Source organism: Protopterus annectens, chromosome 2.part2 (genome assembly GCF_019279795.1).
Source record: "Protopterus annectens isolate FY-2018-M chromosome 2.part2, PAN1.0, whole genome shotgun sequence".
Classification (NCBI taxonomy): domain Eukaryota; kingdom Metazoa; phylum Chordata; order Ceratodontiformes; family Protopteridae; genus Protopterus; species Protopterus annectens.
Window position 1 is genome coordinate 875,039,096 of NC_056730.1, and position 14,273 is coordinate 875,053,368.

A 14,273-nucleotide genomic window follows, 5' to 3' on the forward strand; every position below is an offset into this window, starting at 1 on the left:
GTGAAATGGTTATGCATACTGATGGATGCATAAGTAATGTATCTTAAGCAATGTGAAGCACTGCTAAGCAAAGTTTACCAGTATCAAGCATATTTAAATATAATTGCTCATAGCTAATGACTGCTTTAACTAGTGCAATAGCTTTGTGCGGAGCTGCGCACCACGCTAACCAGCGCAACGTCGGGCAATGGTGGGCGACGTAGAGCAATGCAGAGTAACACTGGGCAACGTCGGGCAATGAAGAGCAATGTAGAGCAACGTCGGGCAAAGTTGAGCAAAGTCGGTAAAACACAGCCACACCTCCTAGCCAGTCTGGCCAGTAGTAAAATAAAAAGCAATGACAGGCCTCATACCTAGGATACTGTGCACCATAATCACAGTACTGAACCACTAAGCCATGCCAGCTTTTCATAAGCATGCACTTTCAACACACACATACATATCGATGGAAGTTTACCCATTGCTAAGCAGGTGTACCTTCAGCTGAGTTTTTTCAAAACTGGCCAATCACAAATAAGTGCGGAAAATGATGCATATTTAAGCTCCATAGGTGGGAATACTTGCCATAACTGGTTGTATCTCCCATCTGCAGGCAGCAATGGCTGGTGCTGGAGAAGGCTCTCATTTTCGAGCGCAACGTTGGGGCATTGAGGAGTCAAAAGTAATGGTTTGGCTCATTGTCCATAATCATGAGGATAGACTCCTGCGGGGCCAGTACCAGGGCACCCAATACAAAGCCGAAGCCTGGGACTGTCTAGCTCATGAACTCACCATGCCACAGGTGTCCCTTGGACTGGTGAGCAGGTCAGACACCACCACACAGACCTGAAGAGACACAAGGTGGATCAACTGGACCAGTGGATCCAAGAGGCCCATGAGATGGAATATGCCCCACTACTGAGTAAGTAGCCATGGAATTAAGTATGTAAGAATTGCTATTCTAGTGTATACTATGGATAAGTATGTCTCAATATCACTTCATTTACTTCACAGCTGCAGGTGTCCGTGCTGCGAATCAGCAAGCCTATGCAGATAGGCTGCTAAGGCTGCGCCACCAGGCAGGTTAGTAATTATCCTGCTTGTACTGTTATAAATGAGAGAGCCTGAAAAAAGTGTTTTAACACAATAAATAAAGGTATAATAATTCTCTAATAATTATTCTGCATGTACTGTTATATAAAATAAATGAGAGAGCCTCTGGAAAAGTGTTTTAAGTCTTTAATAAAGGTATAATTCCTGGAGTGTGTCTGTGTCATTTTCTTTGATATGTTGTTATACTCTTGCATTTTAGAAATAGTACTGTTGTATTAAGCGCTGTTAACACACAGTTGGGTAGGCCCATATAAAGTGGATAAAGAGAGTGTCAGTAGCTTTTAAGCATATTTACAATCCTCAACTGTTGGTTCATGCCCAGCATGTACAGGTAATCTGGCACATGAGTAGCTTGGTATTGTGTTCCCCAGAAATGTCATTGTTCTGACAGAAATGTAGGGAGCTGTTAACATATAACTGATAATTTCACCTAAACATATCTAGATAAGTATAGGAAAGTAGAGCTGTCAGTGTACCATCTCAGCAGTAGTGTGTCAGAACAACTCACAAAATATGTAGCAGTAACATCTGCATCCCGGACAGTTTGTATGTCAGATACAGCCCATGTATATAAAGATCTAGCAAAACCCATTTCACGATTTAAGGACAATTGGGTAGTGTAATAATACATGTAGGGGACATATAACTGCAGTTAATAGGAATGTAGTGTAAACTAGAATGATATATAAGTTGTTAATGGAGCTATCATTTTCCACCCTACTGTATGTGCATAAAAAATGCAATTCCACACCTTAATGGGTATGTCTAATCTCAAAACATTTGTTGGGACATATGTCCTATTGGTTTATAAATATCTGCATTTATTTTGATGCATGTGTGCTGTTCAAATACAATAATATTGGTGGCCTGTTGCCATCAATTAAACCTGCATGCTGTTGTAATGTCCACTGTTGTTCCATATATGCATGTGTCATGCTTGCTGTTCAACTGTTGGAACTCTGGTGTGTTGGGTTAATGGGAATACTTCTGCATGCTGTTATAACTAATTGGGAATGCTGTTGACTGTTACGAACCCATATTTTCATTAAATCCTCCTAAACATAGAATATATGGAAAGGCCGGTCCCAGCGGACTCACCTGTCCCACCTCATCTGGGGATGGCACCTGGCACCAGCAGGTCTGGTGCCCAGCCTGGGGCCTCCTCCTCTGTTGGCCCTGTGCCACCTTTGGGTGGAAGTGCTGCAGGGGATGGGGCTCATCCCCCCCATGCAAGCGTTGGCGGAGGAGAGCCACCTATCACCCTCCGACTGTCCGGGCTGTGGTGAGTAGGGAGATCGAGCATTCTGTCGCCGATCCTCTATGCCAGCTTGAGGCACAAGTAACGCGACTCACAGGTGAGCCTACCCCTCCTACGCAGCCCCCAGCACAGCCACCCTCTGGGCTGTGAAGGTGCAGTGCTGACTGCCCATGGGTGGGGATCTCAGTTCCACTGTTGCCATCTGTGGGCTCATGACCTTGCAATTTTCAAACATCCTTCCCAGTCAATGGTGTTCACCCACCACATGTATCATATTCCGACCCTGTATGCTTCTTGTTTGTCTTGTCTGTTTACCTCCCCAACCTACCTCCCCAAATATACCTACTTCCCCTACCCCACATTCCACTCTCACCTGAAAAAAAGAAAAAAAGGGCAATCTGCTCCCAAAAAAGAAATTACGCTCCATACATAGCTGCCCATTTTGCACACATGTCCGCTGGATGCATAAACTGATATTTAATTGGCAGTACAACATACTTTGTTGTCCTCATCCCTCTCACAGGGGTTGAAGGTTTCATATTTCCTTCCAAATTTATTGCATATGCACAGCTGTAGCTGTTAAAGAAATGGGCAGCTATGGACCTTCCCTACACCCATCCTGCACATCCTGAGCTGTTTTACCTACTGTCTTTCCCTCTTTGTGCCCCTTTTTCACCACTTTCCTATCTCCCCATTTTCTTTTCTTTCAAAGAAATGAGGGCGGAGGTTAGCGGGAGTAAACACTATTAAGCAGTAGTTAGTGTGTTTGCGCGAGTGTGCACTTGTTTGCGCTTAGCTAAGCATCGCTAAGCATCGTGCAAACCTGAGCAAACCCACTTACAACTGCTTAAAAGTGCCTTAGTCACTCTGTATGTGAGGGCCCTTGTTCTGCTCAGCAGCAAAATAAAACACCTCGGTCAGTCTCGAACCCCGGACCTTGTACACACTAGACTGCATGAAGTACCATTAAGCCACAGTAGACATACAAAAAGTCTGTGCTGAAATAAATATATCATGCATCAGAATGAGTGAATGTAAAGGAAAAATAGGAATGCCATAACACAAATCTTGTTCTGTGGATCTTTACCAGCAGTTGTTGAGGAATTGCATTACATGACTGTGAAAAGAGAACCAGACATTCCAGCAGGAAATAATGTTACAGCAGCACTTAACAACCCCCACACAGTATCATAGCAGGACAAATACTGGCATATGTGATTAGGGCAGAGGCCATACTTCCCAACTGTGACTAATTTTCAGGGATGTCCCTAATTTTGAAACAGATTTTAGCTGTGTCCCCTCTGAATCCCTCTGAAAAGTACTGATGTTAGGCAGAAAGGTGGGGAATTACACTTAATGAATAATGACAATAAGTAAGAGCTAGACACCACTTGTACTTCAGAAAAGGTGTATTAATCCATGTGCTCTGGTTCTCTCAAAGTCTCAACTTAATGTCTCTAATATTTTAAAGGTGTACCTCACTTTTACCTACTTTTCCCTGAGTCTGTTCAAATATGTACCTGAGTGTTTGAGAGGCCTGGCAGAGGCAGAATCACACAGGCATATCAGCTTTTCTGCTGTTACACACTGTGCAAATAGCTTTGGAAGGAATTCCAGAAGCATACCCTTATGTAGGAGTACAACAATGAAATACCAAGGGATGTAGGCATGTACTGGTAGCAACTGACTGTAACAATGCCATCGTACCAGTGCTGAAAAGACCTGTGCATTGCACAGACAAAGAATAACAGGCTAACATCTGGCTACCATCTGGATAGGTCCACAGTTGGGAGCTATGCAGACAGACTACTTGCCCTGATAAACTAACAGGTACACAGTAACCTTTGAAGTCCTGCAAGATAACATTCACACAATAATACATAATGCTCTCTGTACATTTGCATCCCTACCCAAATGTACAATATACCTGTGTGTTCAGGGTCTACCAAGGATGTAGGTAGGCATACTCAGTACTGGAATTGTCCAGTTTTAATGAGCAGCCTGTGCTAATGTCAACACTAAAAAAGCACAAACTGTTCAGAAGTGAGTACATTAATATTCACAGTATAGCAGTTCACAAACAGTTCATGTGCCAAAAGAATACATCTCAATAACTACTTTTGTATGGTAGTTAATTGTATAAGTAGAAAAGAAACTACATACTCCCATGTATCTTGAGTTAGCATTTGCAGGGGTGAGTACAATTCTACACTGACAAGTGTGTACTGGAAGTGGCAAAATTCAGGTCTGAGTACAACATTTAAATCACTGGCTACATCCCTAGCTTCAGATATAAGAACTATACCAACCTTTTGACTTAAACAACGATGTCCACAGCAAACAAGTATGAGCCCCACTTTGGAAAGCTGAAAGGGCTACGCCTGCCTGACTTAGCAATTTATAGCATTGGGTTGGTATGACAGTGAGTACTGCAATTACTACACAGCAGGCTGCATGCAATTACCAAATGGTGGCCACCAATTGGTGCAGAGGCCATCACATGCACATGTGCAGATACCTATAAATGCAGGCTGTACATGCTGCCCACACACGCAATCACTCCATTGCAGACACTGAGAGAGAGAAAGAGACAGAGAGAGAGAGATATTAACAGCAAAAGCAAACTCAAAAGCAAAAGGAACATGGAAATTAATAATACCAACACATACAAAGGAAAGGTATGTAACAGATATGTATTTACTGGCATGTAGTAGATGTTTTTGAAGAGTACTCTACATACTTTGAAATATCCATATGTGGCAGCAGTACGTATCTATGCACAGCTGTCCAGCATAACTACTGCCATGGACAAATCAGTGTGTAGCTGTATGCAGGGGGACATAACTGTGACATATGTAGCTCAGCATTAAATGTCAAACATCTGATCCATGTTATCTGTGTTCTGTACAGTAGTATGGACAATGGCTGTTTGGGGGAGTAGCGCAAACAGCTATATAAAGATGGATGTGACAGAGGAACACATGCATGATAGTCATATTAACATGTAGCTTAGCATTGGCAACTGCTGTACCAGGCTAGTATGCTAATCTAGCATTTGTAGCTATATACACACCCTCTAATATTACTGTGTGCTCACATGTGACACCTGTTCATGTTGCAGAAAAGCCCAACAGGTCAGCCTTGAGGTCCAGGGACATAAAACAGTGTGGACCTTGTGTGTGTATGGCACACACATACGGAGAGATATATATGTGTCAGATATATTAGCTGTACATGTGCATAGAGCAAGGGACATACTGCAACCGTATGTGAAGGGTGGACATATATATGTTGGTGAAGGTTGTTATGTGTATATTTGTATGTAGGTTGTAGTGTGTGGCAAACAAGACAGCATACAGTGCTGGCATATGACATGCGGTGGTTTAACACTGGGTGTGATTTGTTTGCAATGTTGCAGCCAGTGAGGCCTGCTAAAGCTACATGGGCTGAGAACACCTTCAATGCATTTCTCACAAGACTGTGCGATATCATTACATTACTGTATACCTCACATCCTTTGCATAATTTATATTCCCACCATGAAATGTGGACTGTATATGTGCCTATATGTATATGTATATGTACACAAATGGATGTGTATATGTATATATATGTATGAGACAGATGTCTGGTGTCAAAGCCATGGCCTCAGGCCCAATGCTGAAAATTGCATTGTCATCCCTTTTGGTAAAAACTCTGTACCCATGAACTACCACATAGGTGGCAGTCTACTTGTCACATGACACACATTGGGTATGTATGATGTTAAATGTTGCAGTTGTGTTGTAGCATACCATGTCATGGCTGGCACTGGCATGTCCATAATATGTTCTACACCCACCATAACTACTGTACATTGGCTATGTGGACCAATGGTATTCCAGAAGGTATACATGCACCACTGATCCTGTGTGTATACACAGCATGTATGGGCTAAACCTGTGTCCACAATTATCTGCTAAACACACAGATGCTCTAATCAGAAATGGATATCTATGTGACACACAGATACAAATCCAGCCATGGTATGTATACCTGTGAGTGATGGTGCACAGGACATTTAAGAGATTTTAATACTTGCACAGCAATGTTGTGTCCATTTATACATTGCATTCCAGGGTGAGGCCAATCACCGAACAACAACACACATGCATCAAAGCCATGTATACTGTTAGTAGCAAGGACTGTCTACACTCGCACTGCATGCTGTTGAGCAACACACGTCCTACATGCTGACATGTGTGATATGACTGTTTGGCTTGTGATACTGTACCCCACCATCAACTGCTATTGAGTATGTTCTGGATTGCTGGTGGTGTGTGTGTGTGTGTGTGTGTGTGTGTGTGTGTGTGTGTATCTGCTTTAGTGAGGAGTGTATTTGTGTGCATGTGTGCATGTGTGCATGTGTTCATGTTTTCATGTGTTCATGTGTGCATGTGTTCTGACATCATGTACAGGTTGTAAAGTGTGTTTCCTGTCTTCCTCTCACAGGTGCTGAGGTTGGGCTGGTTCACTGCAGCAGGGACCCTGATGTCACTGACACAAATAGTGATAATGAGGATAGCTGTGTTGAGACACAGGCATGTTTGCCAGGGTCTGTTGTTGGGCCACTAATCGACAGTACACAAGTGTCCACCCCATCCATGTACACAGTCATACTGCCAATACATCCATCATCACCAATGCCCTTAGCTGAGGGACAGTGTGCAGTCAGCAATGGCCAGAACAGTGTGGTATCTATGGCACATGCATCCAGACACAGCAGCCATAGCGAGATGTCTGGAATGGTACCACATAGGCAGATGTCCAGGGGTTCTCGTCGGAGCACTGCTGGTCATCATGCCCCTGGCAGACTTGCCACAGGTCTTACAACCTCACGCATGTTCCAGGCTGTCATGGAGGCACAGGAACGTATGGAACGGTACACCAGACAGGGACTAAGGGCACAGAGGGCACATAACACTAATGTAATAGACAGTATCCGTGACCTAGCAGGTGCCATCCGTAATTACACTGAGGTCACTGATAGATGTTGGGGTGAGACATTAGATATCCTCTGCAATGTCATGTCCATGTGTCATCAGGACAGTGCAGGACGGTTGAGAAGTGGACGTATGCCAGCAACATCAGCAGATGGCAGTCGCTGTGGATGTCCATCAAGTCACAGCCGCTTCCATAGTGCCAGTACCAGCCGCAGCAATGTAGGGGTGGGCTGTCCATAGACCATCCTAGAAGACCACGTGCACGTGGTTCTGGCCAGTCCCAGCAAGGACCTGGATCCAGTGTACATATGTCTACCTCTGAGGATAGTACCCAGTCTGGCTTAGTACCTGATACTGTCTGTAGCACCCCTGTCAGGCACAGGTACTGTATCAGTGGCCAGCGATGGTGATCTGTAAAGCCTGGCAGGTACAGTCTGTGGCTGTCCCACAAATCCCTGTATATGGCAGCCACATGGTGGAACTGTGTCCATGCAGACGCATACACATAAACCAGACACCTAGGGCTAACACATACCCGCACACATTACATCCACATTGGCCCATACCAGTACACACACACACACACACACACACACACACACACACACACACACACACACGCACACACACATACATGTCAATTGTATGGCTCAATGTAGGCCTCTGGCAAACTAACAACACACCCTGTGCATATGATGAAACCTGTGCCACCTCCTGTCATCTGTAATATTGATGCAGGAACAGGCTAGCATGGTGCTGATGCACAGGGTGACTTTATAGCAGTATAGCAATGTTAGCATGTTGTCAGCAGTAAAGTGTAATGATATCCTTGAAGGTGTAGCTGAGCAGGCATGATGCATTAAAGCTATGATTGTCAATGTAGTATTGTTTACACCAGTGTTAATTCCAATAGTGTATTGTCCACCCACGTGCCACTTGGCTGATGTGTGTAGTATTGGCAGCATGTGTTAGAGAGTGGACAGTACATGTGGAATGTGTGCAGCACAGATTTGCAGGTGTACATTTGTGAACACGATGGAGGTGTACTGTCTGCATGTACGTGCATAGTGGACACATGGGCAGGGTGACATGCCCTGTATTATACAGTGTTAACACTCCATAGTTTCTCTTTGTGGCCAGTATGCATTGTACTGCACACATTTTGGAACTTGAGTACACATGTGTGTATGACATGGTTTGACACTGTGCTGTGGGTGATACTGTTACTATCTGTCATTGGTTTGTATTCTGGTAGTATACATAACCTCAACAGCCTGACCATAAACAATCGTTAGATGATGGCTTGACAACTGACACACAGATGTAGGACACACAGTAACATTTGGATCCTTCAGGTACTATACTATGCCAGTAACCAGTGGTATTCACCTGCACCCATTCCTGGGACCACTCCTGTTTGGCATATAGCTCTCTTAGGTACAAGCAAACACAGTAGGGATATGTCCGTCCACTTCTGGAAATGCATACTGCGGGCTATAATGCATTCCTCAGATGACACACACATCCTCTACAAGGTTGTCATACAGACAGATACCTGTTGTCAAACCCATGCTGTAAAGCTATAAGCCAACTAAAGCATAATCATCCACTTTTACAAAACATAGTATCCCCACAGTACTACATAGTTAATAGCCCCATCATGTTGAACAGGTACCGATGTGTACATACAGCCAAGTGTTACGTCATCTCTCCTTTGGTAATCACATTTCCAAAGGTATTTTAAAATCCCTCGGTGGATCACATAAGAATTAAGGGGTCTGCATGCATATCCAGAAAGGTTGTTGTACACCTATAATGACTAGCCATCATTGACAGACTTTGCTGCATTTGAACAGGTCTGAAATATACCTCAGGCATAAACCCTCACTCACACTATTCAATAGAAACCATAATGAGTGTGTGTGACATGGATGACCTAGGCCAGGGATCACTGCAGTGGCTGGGATTGTCACAAGCATACAGATGTGACCTAAGGTCTGGAAAGTGGCAGCACACTCTGGCAAAGATAACAGATGTGTTCATGGAGAAAGCAGGGTTCCCACTTATGAAATAATTGAGGTCACATGTACGTATATGTATTTGCCGCACAGCTACCTGATGTGCAATGCACATACTGTTGTCATAGTGATATGTCATACAGTAGTAAAAGCAAAACCCACAACACATTGACTAACAGTGTTACACACATTGAGCACACACACACACACACACACACACACACCAAGTGCAGGATTCAAACCCCTAACTACTTTATGATAATAGAGCAGTATACAGTAACACGATGTGCTATACACATTACTGGAAGTTTTTTTTTCTACAGGTATATTTGCAGGATGGTGACATCATCGGACTTGACAAAGATAAGTATACCACTTTTAAGGTGTTGTAGTAGTCTCCAAAAGGGTTGCTCCTCTCCAAAGAGATACATACACTCTCATACAGTTGTCAAGTGCAGGATTCAAACCCCTACTTAGCTACCTTTTGTTACTAGAGCAGTATGCATTTACACAACACGCTATACACATTACAGAGAGCTCTTTTTTCCACAGGTATATTTGTAGGATGGTGACATCATCAGACTTGACAAAGATAAGTATACCACTTTTAAGGTGTTGTAGTAGTCTCCAAAAAGGTTGTGTCTCTCCAAGGGGATACACACACACACCCTCATACAGTTGTCAAGTGCAGGATTCAAACCCCTACTCAATTACTTTATGATACTAGAACAATATGCATTTACACGATACAGATTACTAGGAGTCATTTTTTTTTCCACAGGTATATTTGTAGGATGGTGACATCATCAGATAAGTATACCACTGTTAAGGTGTTGTAGTAGTCTCCAAAAAGGTTGCTCCTCTCCAAGGAAATACACACACACACACTCTCATACAGTTGTCAAGTGGAGAATTCAAACCCCTATCTAACTACTTTACGATACTAAAGCAATACACATTTACATGACACTCTATACACATCACTGAGAGTTCTTTTTTCCACAGGTATATTTGTAGGATGGTGACATCATCAGACTAGACAAAGTGGGTTACATTAGGTGACATTAGGTGGGCTACATAGAAGGAATTTCTAAACACTTTGGCAATGTGATCATCAAAGGAGAGTTTACTGTCTACCTGGGTCCCCAGGGCCATAATTACATTCTCTGTACATACTGGATTACCACCTATGTGGTACTTTGTATGCACTTTGTTTTATCCAAAGGAGATGACTATGCATTCTTTGGCATTCTGCTTGAGGGCATTGCTTTGACACCAGGTATCTGTCTCTGTAAGACCCTTCTGGAGGATGTCTGTGTCAGCCGTAGAGTCGATTATGGACCACAGTTAGCAGTCATCTGCAAACTTGTTCAGCCATACTCCTCCCATGCTTGCCTGTACCTCTGAGCAGTATCTACTGAACAGGTGGTGTCCCAGGACCAAGACCTGTGGGATGCCTTTTGTAACAGGTTTAGAGTTGGACATGGCACCCACAACTCTGAACATGTGTGTTTGATCTGTGAGCCAGTTGGCCACCCATCCTGTGACATAGCTGTTAATGTTCAAGCTGGTAAGCTTGTCCATGATGCCAGAATGGGGAATGGTGTTGAAAGGCCATAGTGAGGTCCAGATGGGCTGTGTGGACTACTTTCACCTCCATCTATGTCCTTGGTAACTGTTTCAAAGAAGTCAACTAGGTTTAAGAGGCAGGATCTGCCTTTAACAAGGCCAAGATGGGTAGAGTCCAGTGTATGGAGGTTCCCAATGTCTCTGTTTATGGGTTCCATGATAATTTGTTCCATAGCTTTGCAGACCAGGCTGAGTAGGTCTATAGGGCAATAGTTTCCAGGTTCTGTTGTGGCACCCCCTTTGTGGAGCTGGATGACTGTTGCTGTATGCCATTCTTTGTGTACATAGCCTGTGGTAAGGTTGAGTCTGGACAGTGATTGTAGGTGAGGGTGTAGTTCCTTTTGGGGCTGGTGTAAGCTGCAGCCTGGGACACCATCCATTCCCATTGATGCTGTGTTCTTAGCTTTGGAGAGGGCTGTTTTTACCTGCATGTCCATGAAGTCTGGGGCTCTGCATTCTTCTGGGATGGACACAGGCCCTTTTGGGGGTGATGGGGGTGGAGTTTGCACTGAACTTGTCCGCCAGGATGTGGGCAATGTCAGTTGGTTCAGTGTATCTTTTGCCATTTTCCAGTAGCTGACAGCATATTTGACAGTTGCCACCTAAATGTTTGGTATAGCTAACGAAGGCTTTGTGGTTGTTATTCTTACATTCCTTGGCAATTTGTCTTTAGAAACTGGCCTTGGATTATTTCATGAGCGATCATTGTTTCTTCCTAATAATGATCAGTGATGCCTTTCCTTTTGTGAAGTTTGCTCTATCATGTGTTCATTTCCTCCTTCTGTTGTATAGCTTATTTATGGGCAACGACCACCAGATTGGTTTCTTATTTTTGGAGGAGTGCGTCTTGGTTTCGTTTTGGATGTCTCGATTCATGCATCCCTGTAGATGCTCATAGAATGCACTTGTAAATGATTCGGCAGATTGTATAGCATTATCCTATAGCAAGGGGGCTTTGGATCTTTCCACTTTGGTCTTGGGAAGTGTGCAGTTTGCTTTTGAAAATGTCTTCACAGTGATTTCCTTGACTGGGGGGGGGGATGTGGGATGATATTACCAGCGAGGGGTTTATCTCTGTTGTGGAACACTGGTACCCCATGTTGGTGATGTTCAGGTCCAGTATGTTGTCACCTCTAGTGGGCATGGTGACCAGCTGTTCCAGGGTGTTTGAGTTTTTAACTCTAGGAAATATTGGGCAAAGGATGTTGTACATGAGTAATTCTCCCACTCAATGTTTGAGTAGTTGTAATCTCCTCATATAATGGTGTTTGGTAGGACCTTTATATTTTCCACTGTTCTCAGGAATACTGAGTGAGGTTCTTGAGACAAGGTAGGTGATCTGTAGCAGGCTACAATCTGATAAGCAGCTTTGCCCAATGTTAGTTGCACTTGCATGGTCTCCAAGGCCTCATGCTGTGCCACTAACCTGAAGGTGTGGGTATCATTAAGGTAAATGGATACACCCTTTCCTTTTGTATTTCACTCTGGGTTTTGTGGCCAAAGAGCAGAGGGATTGTGAGTGTTTTACGTGGAGCACGTCCAACAGCTCTGTGTTTGAAATAGCTTTGTATGTTAGGCAGAGATCACCTCTGAGTAGGCGATATGCGAGAGAGTACAGCTGGAGCATGTTGAGACGGTCTGTGTATGGCATGTATTTCAGGCCACTAATGTTCTTTATTGATATTGATATTCATTGATATTTATGACATAGCGAAAGAAAGCTTCATGATTCTCTATGGACTCTTTGACAATATTTTTTCCAGAACATGGATTGGATAATGTTAGGAGTGCTCATTGCTTATTGATGATACTGATAAGAGATTTATTGATCTTCTTTGAATTTTCACTTTCTTTGAACAACTTAAGTACTTGTAGTACATAGTTTGATTATGACAGGAGTCCTATATATTATATGGGTCTGTTTTCATATTACTGTGTGCGCAAGGCAGGATTGGTGAATAGTGACAAGTTTCTGGGGTAGGAACTGCAACTGCCAGATACTGCTGTACTCAGTGCGTGAGCATGCCCAGTATGACCTTTCAGTATGTTGTTGACTGACATTTGCTTTGTTTATTTAAGTGTGTGAGCATGCCCAGTATGACCTTTCAGTATGTTGCTGACTGAAATTTGCTAAATTTGTTTAAGTGTGTGGGCATGCCCAGTATGGACATATATACTATATGTGTGTGAAAAATCAAGTTGGTTTTTACTTCAGGGCTCACCTTTGTGCTGTACATCGACAGGAAGCACGCTGTACCTGCAGGGCTTCCATGAGTCACTTTGCATAGACTTATCAACATTTCTACATACAGGAGGGACAGCTATTATTTGTACATTTCTACCCGGGGGGCACACCTGATTGTTACTGTGAGTGTATATAGGATGAGGGGTTCACCTGACACTTATACACATTTGCTAGGCCTGCACTGCTATGTCAGGTACTCCATTTCAGTCTGTACTGTTGCCTATCATACTGGCTTGAGGCATACTACTGTACTACAGATCCTAGCTTCCAATTTCACGTATATTAGTTTGTGACTTCATAGCCTACCCAACCCACATCACACTGCCAGGCCTGCAGCTATCTGTCTGCATAGGCCTGGGATGAAGTTCAGAGGGCATGCTACAGCATTTGTTTGTGTTTGCGTTAGTCTACAATTGTCCTGCTGTGTCTTTGCCAATGAAATGCTGTCATGGCTTAGTGGTTCAGTACTGTGACTATAGTGCACAGTATCCTGAGTTCGAACCCTGTCACTGCTTTTTATTTTCCTGCTGGGCAGACCTGACTGGTTAAGGAACAGTAAAGCAAATGTGAGCGTGTTTACCCGACTTTGCTCGACTTTGCCTGACTTTGCCCAACATTGCCCAACGTTGCCCAACATTGCTCAATGTTGCGCTAGTTTGCACGGTACGCATCTCCACGCAGTTGTGCTTAAATATGCTAAACAGTGGTAAAAGCTGCTTAGCACTGCTTTATATTGCTTAAAACAAAGCAATCATGCCTCAGGTGGTGCTGCAGGGCTGCCTATGTCGGATGCTCATAGTACACTCCCTATACATGTTTGAAAACAGGTAGTGTCAAGTTAGGCATCCCTTTTATTTTATGTGCGAGTCAGAGAGAGGTATAATTTCCAGGGTTCCTACTGAGCCAGTGTATGTGCTATGCGTTGCCTCTTTGCCAAGGCCAAGGCATACTGGGCACGCCTCCTTCTGCCTACTGGGGCAGGCTCAGGTTGTTCCTCTTCTGAGTCACGCTCTGCCTGTGATAGCCTTGGCAATGGTGGGTGGCTGTTT